Genomic DNA, 9955 nt, shown 5'->3' on the forward strand with positions numbered 1-9955 from the left:
GGTCCAGTGGTTGTGTCAAATATGTTACCCTGGAATAACCTGGCAACAGTTTCGGCAATCGTTTGTGCAGCGGTATGAGACATCTGAGACGCCAGCCACCGTCATTGTGAATCTTTGAAGAGTCGTCCAAGCAATAGTGAAAGTTAGCCTGTTGTTGTGAGTTGTTGTGTGACAATACTGTGCACAAAACTGCGAAATTTAAATTTCGATCAAATTGCCATTCCGTTGGTTTTTGGACAGATGGCTAATTTCGATCGGCGTCTGCAGCATGGTACATACAACACATGTAACCAATCGACGTGAATTGCAAGCGGAGTTGCAAGTGTTCTCAGCGCTAAGAGAACGTCGTTTTATATCAAACGGGGAACTAGAGGCCAAGCGTGCTAAAAGTGTGGAAATTAAATGTTATCAGTGTCGAAAACTTGGTCAAAAAAAAAAAAAACTGTAAAACTGAAATGAGTGCACAAGTTCTGGGAACTGGAAAGGAGTGGCGATCAGAGCAGTCTGGTCATGGAAAGGCGAATGTAACTTGCTACAGATGTCAGGAGCCAGGACACATTGCCTCTAATTGTCCAGAAGAACTGGGAGTGCGATCGGAGGATAGAGTGGAGCTGTGAGCTATGGTGTAGCCTCAATCGAGTATGCGGGTGAGAGATTTCCAATTACATTTCATTTGGAGCTGAGTGCTCATTATTTGAAGAAAGCGTTTCGGATAAGTATTTTGGTAAGCGGCGTTATTCCTTGAAAGGGAATAGGTAATGCCAATACGTACAGTACCGCACAAGCGGAATTAATACCATGATTGATGATAACTCTTTGGTTGTTTTGTTTCCTGTGTTTTGTACCAGTCGAAAGTATGAAAAATAATATTGTAATTGGTAGAGAAATATTGGATCAAGGATTATTAGTGGAAGTTTCTTAAGATTGTTAAAACTAAAGTTGTGAACGTGTGTGAAACCGTTCTACATGCTAGTTCTGATAAGATTGAAACAGAAATGCTCGAAAATTAAAAAAAAAAAATAAATAAAAAAAGAAGTCTCAATATTACTAAAGCAATAGTCAATATTTTATATCGAAGGATGACGCATATTAGCGGTTGCAACTTGTATTAGACGTTCTAGTCAAGGCAGATTCTCATTTAACATTCAAAATGTTTTTTTTCTTGAGATTGCATTGGTTATGGGATGAAGCCGAAGGAGATGCATTCAAGGTTGGAGAAGGTAGAGTTGCTAGTGTCGTTGATCCTAGGAACATGGAAGAGGTCGTTAGATGTGAGAAGACATAGTCTGATAAGGGTAAGGCTAAGGTAATTTGATTCTGTGTGGGTGGCTTTGGGTTGCTTAGAAGCGGTGAGAGACGGCAATCGGAATTGGACCCGTGGTTCAGAGGACCTTTTTGGTGGTTAGGTGTTGGACGGAGACCGATACATTTTGGAGTCTACACAGAACAACAGACGTTACAAGTACCTACACGAAAGTTTGCGAAAGCTACCGGATGTGCAAATCCCAGAAAAGTTAGATGTAAATCATAAAGAGAAAAGTCTGTTGGAAAAATTTATTGGAAAAAATCTATTGGAAAAGTCGGTTGAAACAAAAGAGAATTCGTGAAGTCATGTGATTGGCGATGGACGAGAGTTGCTTTAGCAATGCGATTGTTGATTTCGTGAAGCCAAGTATTGGGTGATGGACGAGAAATATGGTTGATGAATTTGAGAAGCCAAGAGTTGGGCGATGTAAGAGAAATATGGTTGATGAATTCGTGAAGCCAAGAGTTGGGCGATGTACGAGAAATGTGGTTGATGAATTCGTGAAGCCAAGTATTGGGCGATGGACGAGAAATATGGTTGATGAATTTGAGAAGCCAAGAGTTGGGCGATGTAAGAGAAATATGGTTGATGAATTCGTGAAGCCAAGAGTTGGGCGATGTACGAGAAATATGGTTGATGAATTCGTGAAGCCAAGTTTTGGGCGATGGACGAGCAATGTGGTTGTTGGATTTCGTGAAGCCAAGTTTTGGGCGATGGACGAGCATAATAAGAGAAGTGAAGTCAATGTTTTTGGCGATTGACAATTTAATTTGTTTGTATTTAAAAGTTGGCTGATAAAAGCCTGGTTATGTATGTACAGTGGATTAGGAACTGATGTTTTGATCTGATTAATGTATAATTTGAAAATGTTTAAATGGAATGGAAATTAAAGAAATGGTTTATAAGAGAATATAACCTGAGATATGTTAGAGTAAAGTTATGTTATGGAAGACTACATGGATTTGAGATTATTTGACTGGGTTATTCTGAGGAATTGAAATTGGAAAGTGAGATTGAAATTGAGATAGTTATTATAGACACGAGGACGTGTATATGTCAGAATGGCCGTGTCGGAGAGTAAGTAATGCAGATTCGACACACTGACGTCACTGCGCAGCTGTGCGTGCGTCTCGGCACATTGCTGCGTAGTTGTAGGTGCACTTTGGCATTTTGGCAATGCGTAGTTGCTTGTGCGTTTCGGCACATTGTCAATGCGTAATTAAGAGTGTGCATGTTAGATTGCATGATTCTTCATTTGCGCTTTGTTGGTTGTCCGCATTTTGTCGCTTTGCCAAGTACAGTTATTGCGGGACGACAGCGTCGAGACGCTGTCGCTGAGTGTGGTTCGATGGCTATGGCGTAGGCAGTAAAAGGATCGAGCGGGCAGTGTGCACGTAGAATCGCCTGTGAAAGCATCGAAACTCGCTTCGCGATAATGAATAAACAGACTTCGGTAGAACAGACTCCGACATATTCATATCATGTACATTAGAAACATAATTACCTATGTATCTTAAATTACATCATTAATGTCAAAATATTTTTTTTTATGAATATACTGTTCTAGTAGATTTCGTTTGTTGGCCATTTCAGCAAAACAAATTCATTTGGTTTATACCCGGTATACTGTGCACATTCATTCTATCATTGTTTTTAATGACAAAGTCTCAATTGGCGCTTATGACATGAAATTTATATTATTTTTTGCACATAAAAAGAGTATACATCATCTACACTAAAAAAAAAATAATTTAACGAAAAAAAAAAAAAAAATTTTTTTATGCCATGTCGCACGCGACAAACTTTCAAAAATTCTTAAAAATGAAGTTGTGCTTATATTCATCCAAATTTTATTTTATTATATTTGGTAGCAAAATATGTGTTTGGACACAATTTTGCATGCTCAATGGACAAAAACTTTAGATGCACTCATAACAAATGCTGTTTTTCACTGTCGCACGCGACAAAAATAGAAGCTGATTAGCTGAAAAGAAATTTACCGTTATTAGCTATTGCATCATTTCTTTTATATATTTTGTATATTCCTTGGATATTAAACAAGATATTAAACTAAGGGTATCAATGCATAAAACAAAACTTGCAGTAGAAATCTTCAAAACAGAACTTTTGCTCATCTTCGACTTTGCATTGAAAATTTTCAAAATGTGTTATGAGTAAATGGAAAAATCGTTTATATTAGTTAAATGTAATATTTTCCCTATAAACAAATGTGAAGAAAACATTCTTTTATAGAGTTTGAATTTTTTGGCGCCGGTTGCACTTTCTAGAGAATTGCCCATATTCAGTATGTGTTAATTTAGTATATTTAAAAGACAAAAAAAATGGAAATGTTTAGACCATATCAAAAATATAGTTGATATGGAATTTCTAGGGGAATTCAATAAAAATTTCAGTATGTTTATGTATGTTTAATATTTTTGAATTCAGTAAGAATGTTTAGAAGACACCAAAAACACAACTGATATGGAATTTCTTGTGGAATTTCGATTAGAATTTTAGCAGTATTATAATTTTCTCTAGGCAGCCGCATTAACCAAAAGCTCATCGCTCAATGTGTCAATTGCTGGAACGAACGCTACAACTGCCTGGCAGCTGTGGCAAACAAAAGAGGCAGCCAGTGAATGTGAATGTGTTGCAACAGCAGCCACAACAAGTTTGCCATTGCTGTTTCACAGCTGCCACATTGACAATGACAAGTAGAGAGAGACCGAGGGAAATGCAAGCCGAAAGCCGAAAGCTGACTGCAATTTATATAGCACTAGGTTGTATCTGAAGTTGTTGCGGATTTTCAATATGCATTTACAGAGAATACTTAACAAGTTCTTCTGCGTGTTGCAGTGTCTTTACAAGTGCCACAAATAGCGGCAGCTTCACTAACAAGCATCAAATCGCTTCGCAACAAAACTAAACACCCTCAAGACTAATTCTCTTTTGCCATCTCTCGGCACTCCAATTCCAATTCTCCAATCCAAGACAACCGCATTGCCAAAGCAAAGCTCGAATCTGAAACTGAAATGCTAAATTGTGAGAGGAGGGAGGTGGGAAGCAATCGCTGGCTGCGCATTGCGGTCAACAATTTTGATTGTTTTGTGGCCAAGTTAAAGTTAGCATGCCAATATCAAAACTGTGGCCCCAAAATGCCGGCCTCTATTTTCATAGATTTTCCCACAGTTGGTTTTGCTTGATTGTCAGTGTGTGGTTGCCATTCGCTCTCTCTCTCTCTCTCTCTTTCTTTCGTTCTTTTTGTCTCCCTCTCACTCTCTGCTTAGCACGCCAATCAACGGTAAACAAGCATAACCGACTCTCTCTCTCTCTCTTTCGCCCCCTCCGGCAGCACACAATTTCCGCACACTCTGTTGCCACCTTTGGGAGAGCCACAAAAAAAAATGCCTTTGATAAAAACCAGCTACAACGTAGACAATGGCCGACTCTGAAATATGCTCAATCGACTGCTGTGACTTTTGAGTTCCTCTATGAAGCGATGAAATCTTTTAGTGAAGCGTTTCAAAGTGGTTTGCAAACGTTTTCAAAATTGCCTTCATAGCTGTGCTGTTGAAAACAATTTGGAATGCTTATGTATGTTTAGTATATTAGAATTTAGTATGTTTGTTTATATTTAGTATTATTATTGGTTTATTGGGATTTTTGTATGTTGATGTATTTTTGGTATATTTAAATTTAGTGTGTTTATGTTACTTAACTGATATTATAGTTCAGCATATTTATTTATATTTACTATATTCAAATATAGTAAATTAATGAATGTTTGGTATACTAGAATTTTGTATACTTAAGTATGTTTAGTATATTAGTTAATATTTATTTTGTAGGCACAAGACTAAGTAGAAGTATATTTAAATATATCCGGAATAAACTTTAAGTTTTAATTAAAAAAGGAAAATTTCTAATAAAATTAATTATTATACATTTCACAAAAGAATCGGAGAAAAGAAATCAAATATTTACCAAACAATTCTCGTAAATTGAAGACAATTAAGTGCTTTAAATTGAAAAGGGATAAACTACTAGAAACACCTATTATTAGATATTTTACAGAAAACTTAAAATAAAAGAGAACAATAAACTTTGACAACTAGCTTAGAAATATTCGGCGAACATTTTTGGTGAGTTAAACCCATATTGTAAGTGCTTTAAATTCGAAGGGAATTAACTTAAAAAAAAAATTTGCTGCATATGCACTAATCAAATTTACATGAATTCATTGATACATTCACTTTTCTATATGAAAAAACCCTTAAGCTTGATAAGTAATTTTATGTCTTTAACTTAGTTATAAGTTAAGTGTATGTTATGCTTGCCACAAAAAGTAAAAAGCATAATTTTAAAGAATTCTCCTCCAATATCTTGACTCTTAAATGAAATTATATGATTAGCAACTCACAAATGAAGTCAAAACTATTTCCAATCACATTTATAACTAGTGTTAAATGTTAATCGCTTGTTTAAGCTGCAACATCTGTAGTTTAACCTACTCTACATATGTTCACAATTTAGCATAATCGAAGAGCACATTTATTCTCGAGATTCAGACGCATTTCATGGACTTGTGCGAGATCGTTACAAGAGACATGATGGATGTGATATGCCCAAGCCTGGCACTCGCTCGCAGTGGCTGTTAAAAGCCTTTTGGCAGCTTTTATGTTTATGCGCGGCCCAAGTCCATGCCCCACAAAAATTGGTGAACATCGCAGTCGGAGTTGGAGTTGGAGTCGCAGTCGTAGAAGGAGTCCAAGTGGCATACATTTTATGCACTTGCAATCAATTTGCGGCCATAAATTCCATGTGGCCCCAGCTCTCAACTCTCGACTGTTGGCTGCCTCGGTCTGTCTTGGTTGATGGGGTGGTGTTAGTCTGTTTTGAGTCGCCCCTTGGCGCATCTTGTGCACGTCTGCGACATGGCCAAATAAAAGCTAAAAGCAAGCATAATGGTCCTCCTTACAACCCTTTGCTGCAGCAAATAAAAATTTATTACCAGCCAGATGAGGAGAGCAAAAGAGAGGGAGAGAGAGCACGGCACGAGCTCAAATAAAATATTGGCTAATAATCGCATAATAATGCCGAAAGGATTCACATTTCTCGGGGGCAGCAATGGGGCATTATGTGTTGTGTTGTGATGTTATGCTCTGGGGACAGCGCACGCTGCGTATACGCAATCTACTCACTACGCACTGCGAAACCATTTACACTTTTGGCATTTTGCGCTACTTTGTGGCACGTTAATAATGCTCTGGTTTATTTCGCTCCCTCCGCCTTCGACTTGAGTGAGTGGGGTGGGCAACATTCATAATGACAACTCGTTTACTGCCCTCGGCATCAAATGTAGCCTCGAATGTCTGACTTGCTATTCTGCTTGCCTCCTTCTTCTCTGCTGCTGCTTATCCTAATTGTTGTTGTTGCTCACTCAGCTGAGCTCAGCGCTCGCAGCCGTGCCGCAAATAAAACGTTGCCCCAGTGGCAGCTGATAAGCTGCCGTCCGTTAAACTGCACACTGAAGTTGCGTTTAAGTGCAGCTTCCCTCCACCTTCACCTCCAGCTCTTTTCCACTTTTGCACTTCCTTTGCCACCCCGCTGGCTGGAACACATGTAGTGTGGCACGGCAAGTGCCTATGGTTAAGTTGTTGCACGTTGAGCGCCTGTAAAACTTATCCCTCTATTATTATAAGTATGTGATAGTCCTTGGCCAGAGCCTTGCGCCTTTGTCATTCCGTTTGCCACGCACAGGATTAACTTTTGCCATATTATGCGCATTTTACTTCTAATATAAATCACACATTTTATGGCTGCAACTTAAACTCTACTCTTAAACTCCGCTAGGCTATTTACTATTTAATAGAAGACTTCCTCTTATAAAGTTTATATCATTGCTTAATAGATCAGCAAGAAGTTATATTTTCATTGTAGTAGTTAAGTTAAATTCATATGTTTCCTATTCACTTTCAATATTTCCAGTAACTTTTTTTTGAACTTGATAAAATTTGAAATATGACTTTTATTTTCACATTAACAACTTCATAACACTTTTGTTTATATGCCAATTATTTACGTATTCTATTTTAACTTTGGTCTTTAGCCTACTGCTTGAATGATTCTTTTTCGAAAAACCTACAAATTTATATGTTTGTTTTTAAACTGCAATACTTAAAATTCCTTATTTTAAATGCTTTAGTTTGCCAAGTTTGTATTTAAAATCTAGTAGATAAACGAACTAAGGCCTGAAATCACTGTATATATAAATCGTCAATCTTTTGTCAGAAACTTTTATAAGAATTAACTTAAATATTCTTTAGATTGCTCTAACTAAAATATCAAAATCGGACATCAATTAAATTACTATAAAAAATGCATTTTAATTTTAAATCTCTTGCAACTTGGGCAACGCTTTTTTAACAGCTTGCATTTGCAACTCTTAAATGGTCATATTTAATTTGTTTTATTTTGCCTAACACTTGAATGAAATGTTATTAGACACAAAACTAAGACTTTATTTGTGAAATTGTTTTTGTGATTCATCGAGTTGAAGCTGTCGCAAATGCGATTATTTTAAGCTGAAGCCGCAGCAAGTGTAATGTCAATTCGTGTGGCATGGCAAGCAACTCATCCATTGCCACTCATTGATGTAGTTGCTATGCTTGTGTTGCACCTGTGAGTTGCTGCTTGTAGTTGCTGTTGCTGTTGTATTTCCTGTTGCTGCTGCTGCGTCAAGTTAAACTTGTAACTTTTTAACGTTTTTAGTTGTTGATAGTCCAAGTTGGCTAACTCTTTTTGTCAGATATCAAGCTAAGTTGCAGTTTTCCCTTGCAACACGCTTTAATTATGTGGTTCAACACACACACACACCCGAGTACACACACAAACACACACACCAGTACACACATGCATTAGAAGCACGCAAATCGTTTGGCTGGTTTTTAGCTTTGCATTTTTTATGGGATTTGGCTTCGCCACTTTAAATTGTGCGAATAGAAAAAGGAATGGAAACCATACAAAATATGTCAGCCACAATATGCTGCTGTCTGTATGCGAGACTGTATGTGTGTGTGTGTGTGTGTTAACGGGGCCAGCGGCTACAGGCGGAAATCACTAAAGGCGTTTCCTGTCGCAGCGCCCGCAAATGGTGTAAAAAAATCATGAAAGCAACACGCAGCTAACATAATGTTGTTGTTATTGTTATAGTACTTGTTGTTGTTGCTATTGTCGTTGTTGAACACCTATACACAGATAAGCTCGCACGTTAAACGTACTCAGTAGAGAGAGAGAGAGAGAGAGAGAGAGAGAGAGCCGAGGTCAATGGGTCGTTCGCTTTAAACGCCACGTTTGCTTCACTTTCTCTCTATTTCTATCTCTCTCGATGCTAGCAAATGTCAGTCATACTTGTCATAACATCCCACCACACACACGTACACATACGCAAACACACACACACACATAGTCAGATGCTAAGCCGTCAAATGCCGCAACACTTTGGCTCTGGCTCAGAGTCTGAGTCTGGCATTCGAAATGACGCAAACAAACCGCACAAACTGAAGACTTTCCCAACTGCCGCATGTGTGTGAGTGTGTGGCACATTTCTAAGAAATTCTGCCACCCAGCACACACACACACACAAACACACAGAGAGAGGGAGAGGGGAGAGAACGAGGCAGCCATTCTGAAAGCAGCCATGCAAAATATGCCGACATTAAATAACTTCAATCTACTCTAAAGAACTTGTTTATGCTTAGCTTCCCCCCTCCGCATTCGACCCCCCACTTCGGATATGGATAGGCAAGCTTTTTGACATCTCAGCTAGCTGGAATTTCACTGAGAATCCACTTTGACAGCACACACACACACACACGCCTCTCGTATATGTTTATATCAATTTTTGTAGCATACATTTCAGCGCTGCTGCTTCAGTTCGTTACAAGTCTTTAAGCAGCTGCTTTCTGTGCAACTCCTTCTTTCTCCTTCTTATCGCTGTGTGCATGTGTAAGTCCAGATTGCCAGTGTCCGATAATGTGCAGTGCCTGTGGCTTTGCATTCCCAAGTAAATACAAGATGTGATCACTGCAATCTCTTAGCTTTCAATCCTCCCATCCGAATGTCTGTCTGTCTGTCTGCTTGTCCCTCAGTATCGATGGCTTTTGCAAATGACATTGGCAAATGGAGTGCTGACCAAAGCCAAGCTGTGACATTTCGTATGTAAACTGCAAGAATTTGCCAAAGTCAATATTGATTACATATTTCCAGAGGGAGGTTCAAGTAGTTGGACGTCAAGGAAAAAAATGTCTAGCTTTCAATAATTTCAATATAAATTATATTATTTAATATATAAGAGTTATTCTTTACTACCTTAAACAACTCACTTTACCAAAGAATTTGCTTTGAATGCAAAATCAGTTTTACGTATTTTGCTTATTTATCATAAATGTGTATTCAATATCAATTTAAACGTAAATTTCGTAAAATTCTAGAGAATTATTATCAGTTTTGCCTGACAAATTTTTATTTAATTGAAGCTTAAAATCTTTCCAAAATAAATTATATTACCTTTTCTTGTCTTTTATATTTTACTTTCAACAATTCACTTTTCCGAATTCTCTTTGACTACGAGCTCTGTTGTGCATA

Source organism: Drosophila albomicans, chromosome 3 (genome assembly GCF_009650485.2).
Source record: "Drosophila albomicans strain 15112-1751.03 chromosome 3, ASM965048v2, whole genome shotgun sequence".
In the NCBI taxonomy this organism is placed as follows: domain Eukaryota; kingdom Metazoa; phylum Arthropoda; class Insecta; order Diptera; family Drosophilidae; genus Drosophila; species Drosophila albomicans.